Source organism: Pterocles gutturalis, unplaced genomic scaffold (assembly GCF_000699245.1).
Source record: "Pterocles gutturalis isolate BGI_N339 unplaced genomic scaffold, ASM69924v1 scaffold2702, whole genome shotgun sequence".
In the NCBI taxonomy this organism is placed as follows: domain Eukaryota; kingdom Metazoa; phylum Chordata; class Aves; order Pterocliformes; family Pteroclidae; genus Pterocles; species Pterocles gutturalis.
The window spans coordinates 1-217 of NW_010112416.1; positions in this window are offsets into that span (position 1 = coordinate 1).

Here is a 217-nt window from a genome sequence, read left to right on the forward strand (position 1 = left end):
CTTATTATTTTTTTTACTGTGGGTAGAAGGATCCTGGAGGACACCAACCTCCTGCTGACGGTCCCTTTCTTGGCAAGAGTTTTGATATTATTTTTTTTTTTAATTTATTTTTGCCATTCGGGATCCTGCCTCACTTCGCATCACTTCTTTGAAAGAAACTTCTATGCTGGGCGTGCTTCCCCCTCGAAGATCACTAGAGGCTGGGGTAGACGGGCAT